The 24,114-nt window shown below is 46.5% G+C and overlaps 1 pseudogene; it reads right to left on the bottom strand.

The window, feature by feature from the left end:
- LOC141271857 (uncharacterized) overlaps positions 1–22,525 on the bottom strand; it is a 118,210-nt pseudogene extending 95,685 nt beyond the window's left edge.
- Positions 22,526–24,114: the final 1,589 nt, after the last annotated feature.

The following is a 24,114-nucleotide window of genomic DNA, read 5'->3' as shown; positions in this document are numbered from 1 at the left end:
TTTGCTCTTGTATCTTCTGCTACCCATCCGGGTTCCAGTACCGTCAGCTGGTCCTCGGTAGTTCCTCAGCTTTCTTGTACCTTCTGCTACATTTCCAAGTTCAAGCTTTTTGAAATGGTTCTTGGTAATCACTCTGGATCTCCCTGACGAGGACCCTGAAGACGAGGACCCTGAAGACCAACCCTAAGAAGACGAGGACCCCGAAGACAATGACCCTGAAGACGAGGACCCTGAAGACCACCCCGAAGAAGACGAGGACCCTGAAGACCACCCCGAAGAAGACGAGGACCCTGAAGACCACCCCGAAGAAGACGAGGACCCCGAAGACGAGGACCCAGAAGACCAACCCGAAGAAGACGAGGACCCCGAATACGAGGACCCCCGAAGACGACGACCCTGAAGACCACCCCGAAGAAGACCAAGAAGATGACCCTGAAGAAGTTGACCAAGAAGACAAAGAAGAGAAGACAAGCACCAAGATACAGAAAAACAAGAGACAGAAAACCAAGAAGCAGAAATACAAGAAGCTGCAGAACAAAAAGCGGAAGAACATTAAGCATAAGACTAAAAATCAGAGCAAAAGATAATATCTAAATTATAAGCAGAAGATGACTAAGCAGTGTATGGGGGTGAGTCCGTTCCTCCTCGTGGTGCCCCTGGAAAAGACCTGCTGCTGCAGGCCAAACTGAACGCGGACAAATCCTGTTGTAAATCTTTTGTGACGGGCAGAACGAAAGGTGTAATGTCCAACCTTTTATAGATAACAACTACAGGAATGCCTGTCACAAATAAGAATATGATGAAGAAGAAGAATATGAAGAAGATGAAGAAGTAGAATATGAAGAATGTAAAAAAAAGAATAATACGAAGAAGGTGAAGAAGAAGAAGGTGAAGAAGAAGTGGATGAAAAAGATGCTGAGGATGATGAAGGAGAAAGTGTGGGAGAAGTAAAAAAGAAGGTGAAGAGCATGGAAGTAGTGAAACATAAATATCTGACAAAATATAAAAATACTTAACATAGTTAATATTTCCGTAACTCAGAACATAATAAAAAAATATTAATTCCTGCTATTCCATTTGACTGGGCTAAACCTCTATGCCTTTATTGTCTCCCCCACCTCCCCCAATACATTCTACATTATTCTTAGTTGTTTTCCTTCATGTAGAAATAACCTACAAGGAAAGAAAGGGTTTATTTTAATTCCGATATTTATGTCCCATTGACTTGCATTGGTTTCCGGTATCGGAATCGGCGATATCCGATACTTTTTCGGTATCGGTCCGATCCAATCCGATCCGATATTTCCCGATATCGGAAGGTATCGCTCAACACTATTCACTACCCTTTACTTTACTAACAATACTGCTGTTATGGGTAAGGATGGCTTCCGGATGATGCAGCCAGTCTGTGAGGGGCCTTAATAAAATACAGTCCTGGAGCAGCTGGCCAGTCAAACTCTTATACTTGGATAAGCTTTTTTAACTGGTCTGCATTTCACATCTAGATCCCAGTTATTTTCTTGTTGAAATTGATCAAGGTGGTAAGTCAAATGAAAGCATTGTAAATCCAGGTTTCAGGGCTGGAGTCATAACCTGGACTGGTTGGCATCTAAGTTGGTTCCAGATTATCCTTGTAAGGGATTTGTAGCTTGGGCATGGCTAAGCTGAACAAGACCAGCAGAAGTCCAGTCGAGCTCCCAGTCTGAGGTTATAAGACAAACGGCTAAGACAGTTCTGTCTACCCTCCTGGTTTGAGGTACAAGATGGACATGGCTGCACTAAGATGGGATTAGCAGCGAAGGAACAGCAGGCGTCACTTCCGGCGAGGAGAACAAGACCTGGTATGGAGCGGTGTATCCCCGGGGGAGCAAAGTCGGTATAGCATCTCCAGACAGGGGCACGGCCAACTATGGCGCAGTGTATCCCCAGGGTAAAAATACTCCTAAGGACATTCTGGGGGAAGAAAACAGCCTGGTATGACACGGTGCATCTCTAAAACCCCATGGTGTATCCCATTACAGGAAGATAAAAACGGATAAGCCACCAATTGCTCCAAATCTTCCCGCCTGGCATGGAGTGGTAAAATTAACTTGATTGTGCCAAGTTGAGCTGCACTATACCGGTCTGCGCTCCTAATGGAGGTGAGAGTTGGACTCACCGGTATAGGTCTGATAAACCATCAGTATCCCAGTCTAACCTTTTAATAATTGGCATTGCATGACAGACATTGTTATGCCGGATCTGGTAAAATATCTCAAAACCAGTGTATGCTCCCAGTTGAACTCGGAAAATGGACTCATTGGAAATTAAGTTGATGGAGCCTTTATACCCAATGAGTATTTTGGGATTGAAATCATAAAGCTGGCAGATTCAGCTAAGCATTGGGTTGATGAAATATTCAGTCATTTAGTTCTTTGTAGTGACGAAACGGCAACTCTGTAATACCGTATTTTTCGGACCATAAGACGCACTTTTTCCCCAAAAAATTTTGGAGGAAAATGGGGGGTGCGTCTTATGATCCGAATGTTGCATACCTGTGGTGGTGATGGAGCGGGATCGCATGCGCTTCCTCCTTCAAGAACCCAGCGGTGGTGGCAGTGGCAGCAAAGGAGGAGGAGGTGAGATACTGCAGGTGTCTGGCTGGGGGCCGGCGCGGGTTTCAAGTGTGCGCGGCCATCTTCCTGAAGTGGTGATCCACAGGAAAATGCCCGCCCGAGCCGGCACATGGGCAGACTTAAGCTCGGGCGGCCAATTTGCTGTAGATCACAGCTTCAGGAAGATGGTCACGCACACCGGAAACTTGCACCGCTCACCGGCCCTGGCCCACAGCCAGACACCGGCCCACATCCAGACACCGGCGCCGGTCCCCAGCACGAAGCCAGACCCTGGTCCCAGCCCCAGGCAGGCCCCAGAATGCAGCCAGACCCTGGTCCCAGCCCCCAGACAGGCCCCGGCACACAGCCAGACACCGGCCTCGGTCGTCAAACACCGACCCGAAGCCAGGCCCCAGGTCCCCAGCCATCTCTTCGGCTGCAGCTGCCAGGTTCCTGAGGGAGGGAATGGAGGGCCCTGAGATCCTGCTGGAGCACCAGATTCCTGAAGGACCCTGCCTTCTGTGACCCTTGCTCCACCGCCCCCCAGGTAAGATACTGTACCTATTGAGACTATAAGACGGACCCCCATCTTATAAAAATATTTTTTTTCTATATTGAACCCCAAAATTTGGGGTGCGTCTTATAGTCCGAAAAATACGGTAAATCTACAAGGGAGGAATCGATGGATGAGTTAATATGTCCCCTAACCCGTGAGACTCCTGTGGCAAAGGAAGAACATCCTCGCTAGTCAAGACAAATTACTTCTGATAGCAGGAGTTATACTTTATCTATCCTGACTCTATTTTGATTTTTATATGTGTAGCTTCTGCTTACCAGAATGGAGTTTGAGTAAGTATGTGTGTGTGAGATAAAGGGTTCCTCAGGAATGTCTTTGTCTAAAGACTCAGAGAAAGCATAACGAAGAACAGAAAGTAGAAAGTGAGAGGTTCTTAAAATCCAAAAGCTGGGTGTAGACAGAATTACCTTTAGCCAATGAGATGTATGCATGCTAATGTCAGCACATACAGTCATATGAAAAAGTTTGGGCACCCCTATTAATCTTAAGCTTAATGTTTTATAAAAATTTGTGTTTTTGCAACAGCTATTTCAGTTTGATATATGTAATAACTGTTGGACACAGTAATGTTTCAGTCTTGAAATGAGGTTTATTGTACTAACAGAAAATGTGCAATCTGCATTCAAACAAAATTTGACAGGTGCATAAGTATGGGCACCCTTATCATTTTCTAGTTTTAAATACTCCTACCTACTTTTTACTGACTTACTAAAGCACTATTTTTGGTTTTGTAACCTCATTGAGCTTTGAACTTCATAGCCAGGTGTATGCAGTCATGACAAAAGCTACTTAAAGTGGCCACTTGCAAGTTGTTCTCCTGTTTGAATCTCCTCTGAAGAGTGGCATCATGGGCTCCTCAAAACAACTGTCAAATGATCTGAAAACAAAGATTATTCAACATAGTTGTTCAGGGGAAGGATACAAAAAGCTGTCTCAGAGATTTAACCTGTCAGTTTCCACTGTGAGGAACATAGTAAGGAAATGGAAGAACACAGGGACAGTTCTTGGTAAGGCCAGAAGTGGCAGGCCAAGAAAAACATCAGAAAGGCAGAGAAGAAGAATGGTGAGATCAGTCAAGGACAATCCTCAGACCACCTCCAGAGAGCTGCAGCATCAACTTGCTGCAGATGGTGTCACTGTGCATCGGTCAACTATACAACCTACTTTGCACAAGGAGAAGCTGTATGGGAGAGTGATGCGAAAGAAGCCGTTTCTGCAAGCACGCCACAAACAGAGTCGGCTGAGGTATGCAAAAGCACATTTGGAGAAGCCAATTTCTTTTTGGAAGAAGGTCCTGTGGACTGATGAAACCAAGATTGAGTTGTTTGGTCATACAAAAAGGCGTTATGCATGGCGGCAAAAAAACACAGCATTCCAAGAAAAACACTTGCTACCCACAGTAAAATTTGGTGGAGGTTCCATCATGCTTTGGGGCTGTATGGCCAATGCCGGCATCGGGAATCTTGTTAAAGTTGAGGGACGCATGGATTCCACTCAGTATCAGCAGATTCTTTACAATAATGTTCAAGAATCAGTGATAAAGTTGAAGTTACGCAGGGGATGGATCTTTCAGCAAGACAATGATCCAAAACACCGCTCCAAATCTACTCAGGCATCCATGCAGAGGAACAATTACAATGTTCTGCAATGGCCATCCCAGTCCCCCGACCTGAATATCATTGAACATCTGTGGGATCATTTGAAGAGGGCTGTCCATGCTCAGCGACCATCAAACTTAACTGAACTGGAATTGTTTTGTAAAGAGGAATGGTCAAAAATACCTTCATCCAGGATCCAGGAACTCATTAAAAGCTACAGGAATCGACTAGAGGCTGTTATTTTTGCAAAAGGAGGATCTACTAAATATTAATGTCACTTTTCTGGTGAGGTGCCCATACTTATGCACCTGTCAAATTTTGTTTGAATGCAGATTGCACATTTTCTGTTAGTACAATAAACCTCATTTCAAGGCAGAAACATTACTGTGTCCAACAGTTATTACATATATCAAACTGAAATAGCTGTTGCAAAAACACCAATTTTTATAAAACAATAAGCTTAAGATTAATAGGGGTGCCCAAACTTTTTCATATAACTGTATACAGAGCCAATTATATTGTTACCATGTATAACTATTAATAGTCTATATAAGTGACCTATTGTGTAATAAAACTCTGCCCTGATGCTCAGTGTATCAGCGTGGCTCTTCCGTGCACGTGTTTGAATTTTACAATTTAATTTGGAACAGGCACAACGTCTCAGAACGTCTCACATTATGTGGCGACGACACGTAGGTAAGACCGTTCTGATTATTATTCAAGCACAGGATAATACATCCATAAGGTACATGGTTGACGGGACAAGGTTCTGATACCTTGGTTTAAAACCATCTGAGATTTGACCAATAGCATAAGAGGTCTATATCTTTCTGACTGAGTCGCTTCCTCAGGGAAGAAATAAACTAAAAAAAAAAAAAGGCATCAGAGGTGATGGTTATCACTAGGCCCAACCTTACCTATTTTCTATTTGAACTGTTTTCAGCTGATCTTCACGGTTCAATTGTATTAGCATCCATTTAAGTTGTAGAATTGATACCATTATAGAGAATAGGATAAATCCTATCATCCCTTTAAGAACGGTGGATAGTTGCTTTTCTTTATATGGAATCGCTCAGATCTTTTTGCCTGTTCTGGTGGTATCAGCAATTACTTTGTGGCTAGGATGCGATAACCATAAATTCCAGAACATAGGAATCTTGAATGTTCTCAGCGTTTTTGTACCATTGCGTAAGCGCAGGTAATGTGTAATGCACTTGCGCATTGTGCCTGGGGTCCCCGCTCATGTACGGTGACACGCGGAGCACAGTCAGTAAAGTTCTGAACTTAACACAGTTTTACTGTGCACGTGCGGGAATCCGCATGTCATGACGCACGCGGGGGGACCCCATGCACAATGCGCAAGCACATTACCTGTGCTTGCGCAATGGGACAAAAACGCTGAGAACGCTGGATATCAGGATAAAAGTGAGCAAGTGCGGAATAAAGAGTCAAATTGAGTGGGCGGCGACTAGGATGACTAAATACAGAAAGGAGCACCCCTATGACTGAACGAGCAAGTAAGAACCTGGGGACAGTTTGACTTATAGAAATGACATGACAGGTTCCTTTAAATACATTTCTTCTGAGAACTTAATGTTACACCCTAAAAAAATACTGGAAGCAAAAAGTGTTAAAGTCGGATTATAATAAAATACTATAATAGTATACTTGCTAGAATAGAGTTAGGTCGATATTAAGCCATCAGCTGATCACTGATACTAGAAGGGTGTCTTATGGTCCAGTTCTGGCCTTAGGGGGGCCTTCAGTAGAAAAGGTAAACAATATTGAGGTAGAAACCCCACTCAAGGCCTTGTTAAGGTTACGAGGGCCCTTGCATTACTTAAACTTGGGCTTCCATTAAAATGCTAAGTCTTAGTACCAGGTTCTATATACTTCAGTTGTTGGTTAGGTGTTTTAATGAGTATAGAATATCTAATTAAAATCCGGGCAAGATAACCAACTATACATATAAGTGAAGTCTATATATATAGACCCTCTCTATTAAAAAAGAGGGAAAAGCTGTTGTAAACAGTAAAATAATTAATTTTTGGCGCTATTTTGCTGGAGCTCCAAATTGATGGTCATGATCTTGATTGAATGACATCTAAAACCTACACAATCTTCCTTCCTGAAGCACTATCCGTTGTACTTGGATATTCTTGGGATATATCGTCTGGTGTAAGATCCTACATGGGTTCTCCCTCCTTATTAGAGGATTCCTTTATCATTGTCTCTCCATGGTTCTTTCATGGGTAAGCGGAAAAGTCTTAAGTCACTTACCAGTAACAGGATTTTTCGGAAACCTTGACAGCACTACGAGAGAGGGGATCCACCCTCCAAGGACAGGAAACCTACAGGCTTAAAAGGGGCAGCAAAATTACCATACCACACGACACCTATTAAGTGTGAGATTATAAAAAAAAAAAAAAAAAAAAAAAAGAGTGCTCCCACAAACGTGAAAGGAGGGAATATAAGGTTGTTGTCATGGTTTCCGAATAATCCCGTTACCGGTAAGTAACTTAAGAATTTATCGGTCAACCATGACAGTACCACGAGAGAATTACAGAGATGAAGTAATCTAGGGAGGGACCACAGCCTGGAGCACTCTTATCCCAAAGGTGAGGTCAACCAAAACACCCATATCTAACCTATAGTGTCTCTGGAAAGTAGAGGGAGAGGACCAGGTAGCAGCCTTACATATGTCTTCTATCGAGATATCTGTCTTCTCAGCCCAGGAGGTTCTCATAACCCGGGTGGAATGGGCCTTCAGCCCTTCCTCGCCGCTAGATGTATATGTTAGAGAAATAGCCTCCCTAATCCATCTAGCTATGGTGTGACTTTAGACCCTTTCCTAGACCCTTGGTAAGATATGAACAACGAGCTATCTTTCCTAAAGTCTTTGGTGACTGAAAGGTACCTAACCTCACATCTAACGTATGCAATTCCGCCTCCTTCTGATTACTTGGGTTGGGACTAAAGGAGGATAGGATTACTTTCTGAAGTCTGTGAAAGCGAGTGGCTACTTTAGGGAGATAGGCTGGATCTGGCCTAAAGATCACTCTGTCATCCAGGATTTGTGTAAATGGTGAGGCCAAAGACATGGCCTAAATGTCACTAATCCTTCTGGCCGAGGTTAAAGCTATTAGTAAAGCTGTTTTAAGGGAGAAGGTTTTAAAAGTTGCTGACTCTATTGGCTCAAACAGCGAGCTAGTCAAGGCCATTAAAACTAAATTTAGATCCCAAGGAACCAAACTGCTTTTAAAAGACGCTTTGATAAATTGAGAAACCCAGTAGTTACCTGCTTGATCGTAGCTATACAGGACACCCATGGCAGATACCTGAACTTTTAGGGTGCTGGTGGACAACCCTAGCTCAAGACACTTCTGTAGAAACTCCAGGATTTTCCCTATCGGTGCCCCTTGTCAACTCTAGAACCTGAGAAGTATAAGAATTTTTTCACAGGTTCTGGCGTAAATCTGGGTTGTAACCGGTTTTCTTCCTATGCATCAGGGTGGTTACTAGATTTTGTGAAAAAACTTTTTGTTTTAGCAATGTCCTTTCAAGTTCCATGCCATCAAGTGGAGTTCAGTTGCTTGAGGATGGAACATCGGACCCTGGAAGAGCAGATCCGGAATCTCAAGTAGGACCCAAGGATCGGAGATGGATATGCTACTCAGGCAAGAGAACCATGATCTCCTGAGCCAGAAGGGTGCCATTAGCAGAACCCTTGCTTTGTCGTCCCTGATCTTTCTTATGACCATGTGAAGTAGTGCCAACAGGGGGAAGGCATACACCAGGCTAAAATCCCAGGGCACTAAGAGAGCGTCCACAGATTTTCTCTGGGATCTAGGGAACAGAAAAACCTTGTCTTCCGATCTAGATTTGTGGCAAACAGGTCTATCACTGGAGAGCCCCATCTTCAGACTATTTGGGTAAAAACTTTCTTGATTTACTTCCCACTACCCTTGCATCAGAGGATAACGGCTTAGGTAATCTGCTCTGGTGTTTTCTTTTCCCTTATATGGATATTGGCAAATCCGTAATAAAGTCCATTGCTATGTGCTGCCAAGGATCAGACGGCACGGGTAATGGCAGGAGAGAATCGATAGGAAGTCATCTGGAGACTTTATTGTGAGAGCAAATCAAACAGGCAGCTACGTAGGCATAGATCTCCCTCCTCATGGATGGCCACCAGTAGTGGCGAGAAATCAATTGTAGTGTCTTCCTTTGTACCGCGTGACCAGCCACCTTGGATGAGTTGCACAATGACAAAACTCGCCCCCTCTCGGATTCGGCCACAAAGGTTTTTCCTGAGGGAATTTGCGACAATAACCATCTTCAACGGTTCGATGATAAATTGGAGGATCCTCCTCTTGGTCCCCAGACAGAAATGAGTGAGAGAGGGCATCAGCTCTAATATTCTTGTCACCGAACCTGAAATGTAACAAAAAGTTAAAGCGGGCAAAAAACAAAGACCACCTGGCCCGGCGTGTATGAAGATACGCCAAATTGTTATGGTCCGTGTAGATGACCACCGGTTAGACTGCGCCCTCCAGCAGGTATCACCACTCTTCCAAAGACATCTTAATGGCAAATAACTCTCGGTCACCGATGGAGTAATTACGATCTGGAGCGGAGAAGACCTTAGAAACCGCAGGACACTTGGCGACCAGAGGAAGACTTTTAAGTGAGTACAGCCCCAGCCACTAACGAGATACATCCAACTCTAGGAAGAACTGTTTGTTCAAATCCGGATGATGCAGAACGGGAGAAGTGGAAAAGGACCGTTTCAGAGAGCGGAAGGCCTCCTGAGCCTCAGAGGACCAGTTCTTTGGATAGGCTACTTTTCAGGTCATGGCAGAGATGGGAGTGGTAAGAGTGGAGAAGTGAGGAAAGAACTGTCGATAATAGTTAGCAAAGCCAAGTAATCTCTGAATTGCTTTGACTCCAACGGGCAGTGGCCATTTAAGGATGGAAGAGACTTTCTCAGGATCCATCCTGAGTCTGGTATCTGAGAGAACGTAACCCAAGAAGGGAAGGGCGGACTGTTCAAAAGCGCATTTCTCATACTTGGCGTAGAGTTGATTCTCCCTAAGACGCTGAAGAACTTGCTGAACTGCTTGTCTGTGGGAGGCCACATCCAGGGAAAATACCAAAATATCGTCCAGATTCACAACAACGTAGGACTAAAGCAGGTCTCAGAAGAGGTCATTGCCGAACTCTTGAAAAACTGCCAGTGTGTTACTGAGACCGAAGGGCATCACTCGGTATTCATAATGCCCATCCCTGGTGTTGAAGGCCATCTTCCACGAATGCGGATTAGATTGTAGGCGCCTCTTAAATCTAATTTGGTGAAGATCCTGGCACCCCTTAATCAAACAACTCAGGGAATAGTGGGATAGGGTATTTATTCTTCACTGTGATCTGGTTGAGACCCCGATAGTCTATACAGGGTCGGCGCGATCAGTCTTTCTTCTTGATGGAGAAAAACCCGGCCCCAGAGGAAGAGGAGGACTTCTGAATGAACCCCCTGGCCAAATTCTTCTGAATGTATTCTGACATAGCTTGAGTCTCAGCTGGGGACAGAGGATGAATTCGACCTCTAGTGGGTGTAGATCCGGGAATCAAGTTGATAGGGCAGTCATACGGCAAGTGAGGCGGCAAAGTCTCTGCTTCCTTTTTGATGAATACATCAGCAAAGACAAATAAGCGGATGGTAAACCAGGCAGCGACCCTGGAGAAGACAGAGCCTTAGCCGGACGTATGGGGGCCAGACAATTCTCATGACAGGAATGTCCCCAGCGGAGCACCTCTCCAGTCCTCCAATTCAACACAGGTTCATGTTGTCGTAGAAATGATAAGAGAAAGGCGTGAGACATGTGGGTAAGGACATAGAAGGCAATCTTCTCAGTATGAAGCATCCCGATACGGACATTGAGTGGATTAGTGATCAGAAGAATCGTCTCCCGAAGAGTTCTCCCATCATCAGATGTTATTGCCAGAGGGTTTTGGAGCGGATGAACTTGGATTTGGAAGCGATCCACTACAGCCTGAAGGATAACATTTCCTGCTGCCCTGGAATCCAAATACAAAGTCTCAATAAAGTGAGATTCACTGGTTGTCACAGCCACAGTAAGGGTCAGGGGTAGAGAGGTGTCTTTTCCGTCTAGGGAGGCCTCTCCTATCAACCCTAGACGCTGGAGTTTTCCGGCCTCTGGTGAGGCCTTGACAGGGAACGACGGAGGAACAAGAGGCCTTTGAAAGGACGGAGCCAGGAGCCGCCATCCTCTTTCAAGTGCCACCTCTCGGGAATGCTCTCGGAAACGAAGGTCTATACGGATGGTGAGGGAGATCAGGTCCTCAAAAGGTAGTTGGTAGGTCTCGACCGGTTAGCTTAGCTTTAATGTTTCCAGAAAGCCCCTTCCAGAATGTCGCCACCAAAGCTTTGTTATTCCATCCGAGTTCGGATGCTAGAGTGCGGAAGCGTACCGCATATTGTCCCACAGATGAACTGAACTGACTTAAACGGAGAAGAGCGAAAGCAGAAAAGGTGGTTTGCCCGGGTTCATGGAATAGCGAAACGCCTCCAAGAATTCCGGCAAATTGGAGATGATCGGGTCCTCTCTCTCCCATAATGGATTCAACCACGCCAGGGCCTCGCCTCCAAGGTGCGACATAAGGAATGCTACCTTTGTTCGGTCTGACGGGAAGTGGTGAGGAAAAAGTTCAAAATGTAGCCGGCACTGATTGATGAACCCTCGGCAGAGCTTCGGATTGCCGTCAAAGCGCTGTAGAGCGGCGAGTCAGGGGCCTGAACCTCGAACTAAGCAAACAGACTGAGAAGGTTCCAAGGAAGACACGGCTGCTGGAACATGAGGGGACTCTGAAGAGATGTTTAAGACCTCCAATTTGGTAGTCAGGGACTGCAACTGCATCGACAACTTCTCCTGCGCTCCTTTCTGTTGGCAGAGCTCTTGGTACAAGGTCTAATCAGATGGGATCCGGGAGCCAGCGGAGTCCATGGCCTGTCATGGACATGTTTTGTGGAACCACTGTGCCACGAACTGCAGAGAGCCTAGAGGAGCATGACTAAGCGAGCACTGGACTGTTCGCTAGAGCCTCTGATGGTGAAGTTAGACTTGGCTCCCGATGAACGCCAGGTGCCACTCCAGGACAGACCAACGGACGCACAACAGCTGGAACCAGTAGGACAGATGGTGCAGCAGGCTGGGTTGGCACCGGAGTGCAGCAGGCTGGGTTGGCACCGGAGCGCCCGCGTGCCCCAAGGACACGGCTGGAAGCAGGCAGAGCACGGGGAAGGGAAGTGCCAGCCACAGCGCGGGGGAGTGAAGTCACAAGCCGGAGACACCGCCAGTCAGAGTGGGCATCCAGCGTGGCGCTGACAACCGCCTTATCTACTGCCAGCAGTTCTTTTGCATTGAAGGAGAAACCCTTTTCACTATCTGACCAGGTCCCCTGAGCTACCATATGCCCCACATGGGCTCCCCACCCTCTGGGACTTGCGTCTGTGGTAATTATTCTAGTGATCCTAAGTACCCAGGGAACCCCCCCCGAGATAGGTTTGTCTCATCCTGCCACCACTGTAAGGATTTTACTAACCGGAGTGATAAGGATATCTTCCCTTCTAAGCGACCTTTAAGAGAAGCTTCCCACTGTAGAACCCTGGAGTGATATTGTGCCCACAGGTCCTCTGGAAAGCACAATATCAGGGTACCCAACAGAGAAATTGCCCCCCTAAGGGACATTTGTTATGGCTTTTTCCACCTGGCTCCTAATCTTTTGAATTTTAGTTTCCGGGAGGTAACATTCTTGAGTTTCTGAATCAAGCATAATCCCCAAAAACTTCTGAACTTTTGAGGTGACGAATCTGGATTTTTCTAAATTCAGTACCCAGCCCAGATTTTTTAGGATGGTCATTGTTTCTTTTAGGTGTATACTACATTGGTAGGCAGAATTCTCTACCACTAAGAAATCATCCAGATAAGGGATTGTTAAAATATCATGTTCCCGGATATGAGCCATGACCTCCGCCATAACCTTAGTAAACACCCGAGGGACTATGGCTAAACCAAACGGCAGGGCCCTGAACTGGAAATGTTTACTCTCCCCATCCAAGACTATTGCCTCCCTTGGGTATTTCTGATATTCGTCTTGTATAGGCACATGATATTAAGCGTCTTTCAAATCCAATGCTACCATGTAACAGCTAGAAAATGGTAATTTTATTACTGAACTAACAGACTCCATTTTAAAGGTGGGAATAATCAAGAACCTATTAATAGCTTTTAGGTTAATGATAGGTCTAAAGGAGCAGTCAGGCTTAGAAACTAGGAAGAGGGAGAGTAGAACCCCAACCCACTTTCAGACGCTGAGACCTCCACTAGAACAGCCTTCTGGACTAAACTCAGCACCTCCTTTTGCAGGGCCAGTTGGCTCTGACTCAAAGGAACGGTCCGGGGCCAAGATGAATCTGTCGTGAGGGTTTGCCAGGAACTCGAACCTCAGACCCGAAACTATCAGAGCAAGGATCCAGTTACTGGCTGAAATATTTGTCCAAGCAGGTAATAAACCCAGCAGCCTCCCCCCTACCTGGGCTACGAGTCACAGACTCGGCTTCCGGGGCCCCTGAAAAGAAGAACCAAATCAGAAACCCTCTACCTTTCGGCCTGCGATCTTCCCACTGATCTTTCTGTGGTCTTTTATGTACAAGTCTTCTTTTGCGGAATGAACGTTTGTACGCAGGCATGGATAGATTAGCAAATCCTTTTTTCTGTATCGCTCATCTTGTCCAAGATCTCATCCAGGGCCGGACCAAAGAGGTGTTCCCCTTCACACGGGATAGAAACCAGTCTCGTTCTGGCCTGGATATCTCCCAACCAACACTTAAGCCATAAGGTTCTGCGGGCCGCATTGGACACTGGCCTTCTTTGCCACCAACCTAACAGAATAAGCAGAGGCATCTGCTAGGAAAGACGCAGGGGGCTGCAGGAGCGGGATGTTGGACAAAATCTCCTTCTTGGATGTAATATCCTTTAGATGGGACTCAAGTTGTTCCAGCCATATCATCAAGGACCTGGCCGTAAAAGTTGCTGCAATCGTCGGCTTTAAGACTCGGGCTGCTGTTCCCCAGGTCCCTTTGAGAAAGGTATCAGCTTTTCTGTCCAAAGGATCCTTAAGAGCTCCCATATCATCAAAGGGAAGATATGATTTTCTAGATGCCTTCGTTATGGCTACATCTAGCCTCGGGGCTTTTTCCTCAAGTGGATGAAGCTGAGTGCTCAAAGGGATATTTCCTCTTAAAAGAAGGGGGAAGAGCATCCTTTCTGGTCTTTCCCACTCCTTACGTATCAGTCCCTGGAGTCTATCATTAACCAGAAAACACCTTCTCTTCCTTTGACTCAGGCCCCTGAACATAACATCTTGGAATGATTTTTCTGGTCTGGTGTCCACAATACTCATAGTTGAGCGGACCGCTTTAACCAGACCATCAATTTAATTTGGCAGAAAACAATGCTGCCCTGCCCCACTGTCTGAGGATGAGGAAGAAGATGAACCATCCAAGTCCTCCTCCTAGTTCGATGGGAGACCTCATAATCCATATCCACCTTTCTCTTTACTTTTTTAGAGAGGACCTTGCTGATCTCTGACTTGACCAAGGTATTTAACCCTGAAACGAAACTAGAGGTCTCATCTGCCAAAATCTGATTGATACACGACTGGCACAGCCTTTTTGGGTACGAGTGCGGTAATAGGAACTACACAACGCACACTCCTTGTGCTTAGATTTGATGATGCACTTCTTCCCCTTGTAAGAACAGACAAGAAGAAGAAACACCCTATTACCATGTGAACTTTCAAGAACATCACTTACCCAAATGACTCAAAGGATTGTTACTGGTTTGCAGGAATGACCTTTCTCAGCCGGGGGATCTTCCCTGTAGGATGCAGATTCGACCATCCTGGAGGAGCTACGATGACTGGACCTGCTTGCAGATCCTCAACTTCCTGGTGTCTGCAGTAACCCGAAAGCGCCGCTTCTCCAGGGGCTTCCCAAGCAGCCGCTGAGATGGTGACGGCGGAGCTACTGTAGTTGCTGCTGCTGCTCACTTTCTAACTCCATTTCACAATAGGTGCAGAAGTTTCTGGGAAGCACAGAGTCATGGTGCGTGATTGCTTAAATACCAGCACCTGCTCTCTTACTGTGTTTTTTTTTTTCAAAATCCACTTCCGGCTAAGCATCTCTCCTGAAAACAGGTGCGACTGCCCCCTGGGCACGCCTCATGTGGATAGTTGAGCCCGATTCATCATGCCGCGTCCTCGGCTTCGTACAGAGCTCAGAGGCGTGCGGCCACATTACAGAGGAACCCGGAAGCCGCTGCACACTGCAGCACTGGAGCTGCAGACCCCAGGCAGGGGCGCAGCTTTGACAGCCTACTTTTTCAGCCAAGCAAGGCTGGAGCTGCCAACCCCAGGCAGGGGCGCCGTTCAACAGCCAGCATTTCCTCTACGGTGTCAGCTCACTGGGGCACACCGTGAGAGACTGAATCCTCCATTTTCAACAGGTAAGCCTGTCACAGTTTCCCTCATCAAGGACAGAAAACTAAACTGAGGCAGGAGAGAGGTGCCACCCTTTAGCCTGTAGGTTTCCTGTCCTTGGTGGGCGGATCCCCTCTCTCGTGGTGCTGTCATGGTCGACCGATAAAATGATAATTACTTACCGGTAATTTGATTTTTCTGAAACCCATAACTAAATTTTCCCTCCCTCTGGCTTATGGCTGGTGGTGGTTCTCAATGTTCTCTTCTCACAATGAAGAATGGGCTTGAGTGAATGTATAAATAATTACAAGAATAATGATTATAATTTGGGTGACTCTTACTTAACTTCATGGAAACCATATTGAAGGAGGAAGTGGGAGTTGCCTTTTTATTTTGTGCTCTTGGCTTCCTGTCCAGTAACAGGGTAAAATCCTACTCTCTCCATGGTGCTGTCATGGGTTTCAGGAAAATCAAATTACCGGTAACTAATTATTTTTTAGTGCAGAAAAGCTTTGATTCTGCACTTAAATAAGTATATGCAGTTTTTTACATGTATTTTTTCAGGCTCCACAAAGAAAACAAGAGAGAAAAAAAAGCACCAAAATCGCAGAGTTCAGCAGCGTATTTAGACACACTTTGCTTGGACAGCTAAATACAGCAGAATTTCGGTGCAAAAAAAGAAGCAGAAAATACGTAGCGTTTACCCTACATGTGAAAACAGTCTAAATGTTTATGCAAAGTGGATGTGATTTTATGAAAACTGCGCCCTCTGTGCACCTAAAGACTTTTTTTAAGTGCACAATCAAAGCTAAAAAACACATTAAAAAGCATCAAATAAGGTAGAAAAGGTCTAAACAATGCAGCAATAACCAGAGAAGGTTCATATTGTGTTGCGTGGTGCGGACACCTGCAGAAAATGTGCAGAAAAAAACTTAGCATGTACGCTATGTGTGAACACAGCCTCATCGTTACATTTTTATTAAAAAATGTTATAGGTTTTAATAGAGAAAAAATATCAAGCCTTTTTTAAGCCATTTACAAATCCCTGTAAATAATCTGAGCACTGTTTTGTGCGGGTCGTTACGATTACAGGGACACCAAATATGTCCAAGTTATTTACGGATTTGTGATATTTATTATTTTATTGTGTTTTTCATTATTTTTTAGTAATTTTATAGAAAAAAAAAATCTTTTATTCTCACTCTAGAATACAGACATAAAAAATCACTGTTATATACAATGTATGTAAGGCCGAACTGTAGCTCAAAGTTCAGATATCAAAACTTGACCCCAAACCAATAGAAGTCAATGGGGACCCAAACTTCGGTGCTTTAACATAGCTGTAATATGGTTTTAGTAAGGGGTAGGTGACTGCAAAAGGAAGCAAAATGGAGGTAAGAGCAGGACAACTGCCCTGCAAACAAATGTGGATAGGAAAATGACTTAAAATAACAGAATAAAAAAAATACCGTATTTTTCGGACTATAAGACGCACCTAGGTTTTAGAGGAGGAAAATAGAAAAAAAATAAAGCAAAAAATGTGGTCATGATACCCTGTTAAGGGGGGAGGGGGTCTGCTGCTGACAATTTTATAGGGGTAATTCTGTGTTAATATCCCCATCCTGGTATATATGTCCCCCTCCTTCATGTTATACGTGGCACCCATCCCCATATGCATGGCACCCCTGGTCCCCATCCTGGTAATGCATGGCCCCCCGGATCCCCATCTTGGTAATGCAAAGCCTCCCTGATCCTCATCCTGGTAATGCATGGCCCTCCTGATCCCCATCCTGGTAATGCATGGCAACCTTGATCCCCATCCTGGTAATGCATGGCACCCCTGATCACCATCACAATGTGCACACAAAAATAAACAATCATACTCACCACCTCTTTCCTCCAAGCGCTGCGTCCCGCTCTGCTGCTGACAGGGATCTCACTGTGTTAGCCGCACATGGCGTCCCTGCTATGTGCCCTCACACTGTGAGATGCTGTGCCGGAATAGTCACTGCTCCCCATGCTGGAACTGTGTGCGTGGGGAGCAGTGACCATTCACTCTTCTTAAAAGCGCACACTGTACCTGCAGCGCGGCTCCTGCTGCCGCCCTGAGGTCATGTGTGCCCACTATTAAAGACTATGAATATTCATTACAACCCATCGAACACTAGCATAGCACGGCATACAGCTTTAGGTGAGAAAAAAACGCATTATACTTGACTGACACTCTCCCAACTTTTCTGGCTGAGAATCTCAGCTTTTTTATATATGCAGATGTGAGTTAAGCCTGAAGATGAGCGGATCAGGAAAATTTTTAATTTGCCTGTTTGCTCGAATTTTACCATAGAATTCAATTTGCATGTAATGTCCATATGTTGTCTTTTTTTAACATAGACCGAAAATACTTTCATGTGAACATAGCCGTAGGCTCAGTACAGTTAAAAAAGCTTTATGTATGAAAATATTCAGACAAATTAAACTAAATTCACACTTATGATCAGAGTTCTGATTTTCTGTTTTGTAATAGCAAGAAAATAAAAATCCCGATGCGGATTGCAAGCATAAATGGCACCAAATGGACCACATTGACTATAGGGTTTTTTTTGGCATTCATAATATTCTGCCTTTTTTTCCAGTAAAACTTGAGACAAAAAACACCTACCCATGGAGGGAAAAAGAGGACACAAAAATCGTGACAAAAATGTCTTTGTCATGCTGCACTTGACATCTTGTGACCCCTGGCTCTTTAGGTGAAGTCACACAAGCTCCACATTCTTCACCTCTGTACTAGACATGTCCTCTCTTTGCCTATGATTTCCTCCATATAGGGTGTTTCTGTGAGTGTGAACAGTCCCTCTGACATGTCCATGGCTGTCTGTCAGCCCTGCACTCTGCCTGCGGTCTCTTCAGAAACTCACAGTAGTAAGCGCAGACACGGCGCTGCTTCCCTGTGTATAGCAGTCACATATGTATTGCATGTTTACAATGTGGGCAGGCTCCGGGGAAGTATTGATACAGTGGGTGGATGAGGACACAGCAGTGCTTACAGCTCTGCAGCTCTCATTGCCAGCACCTACAGTGCAGAGTGGAGCAGTCACTCCAGAAAGAAGACAGGAGGGAAAGGGCTGTCTGATGATAGCTCTCACTGACCCAGGGACATGGTGCTTCTCTGTGTTAAAGGTAACATGGCTGTACTGCAGAGGGTGTCATAGCGAGCACATTGTAGCCGCAGCACGGCTCCTGCTGCCGCTCTGTGGTCAGTGTGCCTGCTATTTAACACCATGACTATTCACTGCAACCCATGGGAGTGGGTTGTAGGGAATATTCATGGGCTTTACTAGCTAGCACACAGACCGCAGAGCAGCAGCAGGAGCCGCGCTGCGGCTCCAGTGTGCCGGCTATTAAGGCAAATGAATATTCATTACTGTCCACGCCCATGGGCGTGGGGAGCAGGGAATATTCATTTTCTTTAGCAGCGGGCACAGAGTAGACTGCAGCAGGCGGCTGCTGCCTCCTGCACCCCGCTCATCGCCCGGTGCCGGTCCCCCCCACACCAGCCACAGTATATAGTATATACTATGGCTAGTATTCGGACTATAAGACGCATCTCCCACTTTCCTCCAAAATTTTGGATGAAAAAAGTGCGTCTTATAGTCCAAAAAATACGTTAATCTTCTTGAACCAGGAGGCGGAGGAGGTGGAAGAGGAGGTAGCCAACACGGTCTGTGTTTGTTTTTTTTTTTTTTGGGGGGGGGGGGGTACTCTTAAAACTGTGGGGGCACTCCATATATAGTCAGTGTGATAATTTACTGGCCACTCTCTCAGGTACAGGCTGTGTAATACTCTGCACTTTGTTTGGGGTGCAAAGAATGAGGAGAGCATCAAATAGAGGATGTGCCATGTAGTGAGCCAGTGCTGTGGAGTCGAAGTTGTGGAGTCAAAGTCAGGGAAATTCAGTTGGCGGAGATTTGGCTTACCGACTCCACAGCCCTGCTTATTTCTGTCACTGAAGCACAATCGTAAAATGCGGGCTGTATTGGTAGGAGACAGCGTTTCAACAACATGGTGGAAGAGTATGTTTTCACATGTCTCCAAGTACTGAATGATGGGTCTGCCCTATTTAAACACTAATCAGAGCAGAATGGCAGTGCCACAGGCTGGGTCATGTGGTGCGCCGGGCAATCACAGCCATGCCAATTCTTGGCATGGCTGTGATGGCTGCAGAAGTGTCCACAGCCTAAAAGTCCTTGTTCAGAGTTCAGCACGGTACAAACTCCGGATTTTGCAGTTTAGGTTCATTCATCTCTACTCATTTCCATCAGATGATACTGACATTTGACTAGAAATACAACAAGATGAGACAAAGCGATAACTTGGCTTGGCCTCGGAAAAAAAAATGGGGACGAATTTAAAGAGATTGTGAATTAGACTAGATTGGAAAAAGATTGGAAGATGAGGACGTCTCCCACGACTACTGCGTACACATGGATGGTACAGTGAAACTGCAAATGGCCATTAAATCAGTCAATTTTGCCTTCTATTGGGAATTTCTGTCTACATATGACCATAAACAGTCTGAATCTGTAAATAAATGCATGGAAAGAAGCTAGCATGTTGTGGACTGTGGAAAAGATGTACGTGACCAGAAGGAACACTCATTTCCATCAGGTGATACTCATATGAGACAACATGAAACAGAACAAGATGGCAAAAAAACAACAACTTGACTCAGCCTCAAATAAAATTTTCAGACGATTTTAAAGATTGTGAATTGGATTGGATAGCAAAAACATTGGAAGATGAGGCACTCTCTCATGACTACCAGGCTGTTTTGGCACTCTGCACAAGGCTTTTATGGCAGAAACAGGGGAAGAGTACACACACAGGCTTTTTGGCACAGTACTCCAACAAACACAGGTGCAGAGTAAAAAGAAAAAGTGTTTTTTAGTCACAATACGCCCACAGACAGTGATGCAGAGAAAAAAAGTGGCTTTTTGGCACTGTACTCCCACAGAGATGGGTGCAGAGTGCACAGAGGGTTTTTGGCACAGTATTCCCACAAACACAGGAGCACAGTAAAAAAAAAAGTATTTTATAGGCATAGTTCTCCCAAAAACAGGTGTCGTAATCTATGATCAGCACTAATCCTGACATTTCCACTGTTCTCAATACACAAGTATAAAACATATAATACTTATGGATAATACAAGACTGAGCACAAGACCTTCACAGCCGTCTACACATCATAGAGGAGATCTCATGACACCTTCTCTCCATTTACCTGATAATCCCGAGGAACATTGGGATTTTCTTGTTTATAGTCCTGTAGAAGAAGAGGATGAGGGCATCTTTCTGGTGTTGTCCTCTTACTGGATAGAACTGGAGGAAACACATACAGGGATTCATTCTTTGCATACAGATAATTATAGGCCATGTGTATTTAGTCCTGTCTATTACCTGGTGGTGTGAGGGGCGGGGGAACCTCCATCATGACGTCCTTATACAGATCTTTGTGTCCTTCTAAATACTCCCACTCCTCCATGGAGAAATAGATGGTGACATCCTGACACCTTATAGGAACCTGACACATACAATGATACCATCATCCCCTCATCCTTTCATAACATTACTTTATAATGTCCCAGCAGTGTCACCTCTCTAGTCAGCAGCTCAATCATCTTGTAGGCGAGTTCTAGGATCTTCTGCTCATTGAGGTCTTCATGAAACAGGGAGTGAAGTGGCGACCCCGTGATTGGGCTCAGGGGTCTTCCCCATCCCTCAGACACAGGAGCCTGACAGTGCTCTCTAGAGGTCTTCTTCACTACTGTGTAATCCTGGTTATGGAGAGACACATTAATAAATCTCACTACAGACGTTTCCAGAGTCCTCACCTCTCCAGTTCTGTCCATCTGTTATTCCCATAGATAAGAATGATGTAATGTGACGTCATCAGAATCTCTCACCTCTCCAGTAAGCCGGAAGAGGATCTCTAGGGTGAGGTGTAATATCTTCTCCAGCATCTTGTCTCCGTCCATATTCATCCTTGATGGTTAAATCTGAAAAATCCTCTTATATAGAAGATCCGATATTGTAGAAATCTGAATGGGAAGAAGATGAGCCAATGTCACATCATACAGAATCCTGTGAAAGGAATTACTTGATGCCAAAATCTACATGTAGTTTCATATTTTTGTTTTTTTATTCTGGATATTATGTGTTTCTCTCCTTAGGTTTCCATAAATGACATGAAAAAACACCAAAAAAATCAGGTGTTAAAATGTTTCAAAATACAATTGGCACCAACCAACAAGAGAGAAAGAGAATATTCTCCATTCTTGAAGAAGACAGAGAGAAGACAACTTCTATATATCTGAGGTAACAAAGACAACATCCATTATTTTATTAGAGGCAGAAAGACAGAGGCAGAGAGCCTCCTCCATTATATCTGGGGCACAGAGAGGGGGAGCCCTGTGCTCCCCACAGACACATCCCAATATATCTCCATGACAGCCGGAGCCTAACAATGGAGTCCTAGAACGATGTCATTAAATTATAAAGAGAAAAACAAGATAAAATCCAGCGACATTGTGTAAGGAGATAAGACGTTCTACTTCTGGAATAATCTGTCCCCAGAATGTCTCCATTACAATGTACAGCTCCTACCGCAGAGAACAGCCCCTCCTCATACATCTATAGCACCGGCCCCCCGGGCCCGGATCCACATCTCCAGACTGGGGAACTGATCCCGGAGGTCGGTGCTGTGTCCCGGGGTCATCTGTATCTGCATCAGGAATGGGGGAGGGGAGGGTTTTATCTATTAGGAGGTGGGTGGTGCCATATTGTGGGGGGCAACTTGTAGTGTAATAATAAATGTGTAGGGGGGGTGCTGGTACTGGGGGAACATTATACTGTGTGTGGGGAGAAAGAAAAGGCAATGTACTAGGAGAGCAATATGTGTTTCCTGACCTCCTGCCTTTCATAGTTGGGTGGTATATATCAGAGGAAGAGGAACAAAAAACAGCAATATCCTTATAAAGTGGAAACACAACAGAAAAACACCAAAATACACTCAGCACTGAAGGGGTTAATGCCCCCTGCGCCCAGTACTGAGGTCTCTCCACATACCTCCACCTGCAGAGCCGCCACCACATATATGGCTGTTCTGTGCGCACAGGACCTGTGATGAGGTCACAGGAGGGGAGGAGTCAGGGGTCACATGATCAGGGGCCTCAGTGGATGCAGGACTCTGCTGTGCTGGTTGTCATGGTGCTGGATGAGGGGAAGGTTATGTGTGGGGTCAGGAGGGGTTTACAGTGTGGATGTAGCAGAGCCGTGTGTGTACGAGGTGTACGGAGCGGAGCCGCGTGTGTACGAGGTGTACGGAGCAGAGCCGTGTGTGTACGAGGTGTACGGAGCGGAGCCGCGCGTGTACGAGGTGTACGGAGCGGAGCCGCGTGTGTACGAGGTGTACGGAGCGGAGCCGCGTGTGTACGAGGTGTACGGAGCGGAGCCGCGCGTGTACGAGGTGTACGGAGCAGAGCCGCGCGTGTACGAGGTGTACGGAGCGGAGCCGCGCGTGTACGAGGTGTACGGAGCGGAGCCGCGCGTGTACGAGGTGAACGGAGCGGAGCCGCGTGTGTACGAGGTGTACGGAGCGGAGCCGCGTGTGTACGAGGCGTACGGAGCGGAGCCGCGTGTGTACGAGGTGTATGGAGCGTAGCCGCGCGTGTACGAGGTGTACGGAGCGTAGCCGCGCGCGTACGAGGTGTACGGAGCGGAGCCGCGTGTGTACGAGGCGTACGGAACGGAGCAGCGTGTGTACGGAGTGGAGCCGCGTGTGTACGAGGTGTACGGAGCGGAGCCGCTCGTGTACGAGGCGTACGGAGCAGAGCCGCGCGTGTGTACGAGGCGTACGGAGCGGAGCCGCGCGTGTGTACGAGGCGTACGGAGCGGAGCCGCGCGTGTGTACGAGGCGTACGGAGCAGAGCCGCGTGTGTACGTGGCGTACGGAGCGGAGCCGTGTGTGTACGAGGCGTATGGAGCAGAGCCGTGTGTGTACGAGGTGTACGGAGCGGAGCCGCGCGCGTACGAAGCGGAGCCGCGTGTATACGAGGCGTACGGAGCAGAGACGCGCGTGTACGAGGCGTACGGAGCGGAGCCGCGCGTGTACGAAGCGTACGGAGCAGAGCCACGTGTACGAGGTGTACGGAGCAGAGCCGCGCGTGTACGAGGTGTACGGAGCAGAGCCGCGCGTTTACGAGGTGTACGGAGCATAGCCGCTCGTGTCCGAGGTGTACGGAGCAGAGCCGCTCGTGTACGCGGTGTACGGAGCAGAGCTGCGCGTGTACGAGGCGTACGGAGCAGAGCCGCGTGTGTATGAGGCGTACGGAGCGGAGCCGCGTGTGTACGAGGCGTACAGAGCGGAGCCGCGCGTGTACGAGGTGTACGGAGCGGAGCCGCGCGTGTACGAGGTGTACGGAGCGGAGCCGTGTGTACGAGGTGTACGAAGCAGAGCTGCGTGTACGAGGTGTACGGAGCGGAGCTGCGCGTGTACGAGGTGTACGGAGTGGAGCTGCGCGTGTACGAGGTGTACGGAGCAGAGCCACGTGTACGAGGTGTACGGAGCAGAGTCGCGCGTGTACTAGGTGTACGGAGCAGAGTCGCGCGTGTACTAGGTGTACGGAGCGGAGCCGCGCGTGTACGAGGTGTACGGAGCAGAGCCATGTGTATGAGGTGTACGGAGCAGAGCCGCGCATGTACGAGGTGTACGGAGCGGAGCCGTGTGTACGAG

Source organism: Phyllobates terribilis, unplaced genomic scaffold, assembly GCF_046119375.1.
Source record: "Phyllobates terribilis strain yellow unplaced genomic scaffold, ASM4611937v1 Scaffold_5__5_contigs__length_657084704, whole genome shotgun sequence".
In the NCBI taxonomy this organism is placed as follows: domain Eukaryota; kingdom Metazoa; phylum Chordata; class Amphibia; order Anura; family Dendrobatidae; genus Phyllobates; species Phyllobates terribilis.
Note: the sequence above shows the minus strand (reverse complement) of the source record. Positions and strands in the feature narration are given on the sequence as shown.